This window comes from Pseudophryne corroboree, chromosome 3 (genome assembly GCF_028390025.1).
Source record: "Pseudophryne corroboree isolate aPseCor3 chromosome 3, aPseCor3.hap2, whole genome shotgun sequence".
In the NCBI taxonomy this organism is placed as follows: Eukaryota; Metazoa; Chordata; class Amphibia; order Anura; family Myobatrachidae; genus Pseudophryne; species Pseudophryne corroboree.
The window spans coordinates 1,352,501-1,352,883 of record NC_086446.1 but is presented as its reverse complement, the minus strand read 5'-3'; positions in this window follow the sequence as shown (position 1 = coordinate 1,352,883).

Below are 383 nucleotides of genomic sequence, written 5' to 3'. Positions count from 1 at the left end.
ATCGCTCGGCCGGAACCCAGGGGTCTCGGCCGGCTCCAGGCGAACCCGACCCTCCCTCTGCCCACGGCGCGCCCGGAACCCCTCCGCCCGGAGAGGGCGTCCGGTCCCCAGGCGTCCGCCCGAGCGCTCCGGTCTCCGGAGCCGGGCGGGCCCCGCACCCGTACCCCGTGCGGCGCGGTCTGCTCCGTCCGCCGGCACCCGCAGGCGTCCGACACCGCCAGGGGTGCCGGGGAAGCGTCCCCCTCGCCCAGCGAAGGGCGCTCGCCCCCGGACCCCGGCGGAGCACACGATTTCCCAGGAACCGAACGAGCGTCGCATCGAGATCCGAGGACGCGGCCAGCCCCGACGGCCGCTCCTCGCAAGCCCCAGGAGAGGGCCCTGCG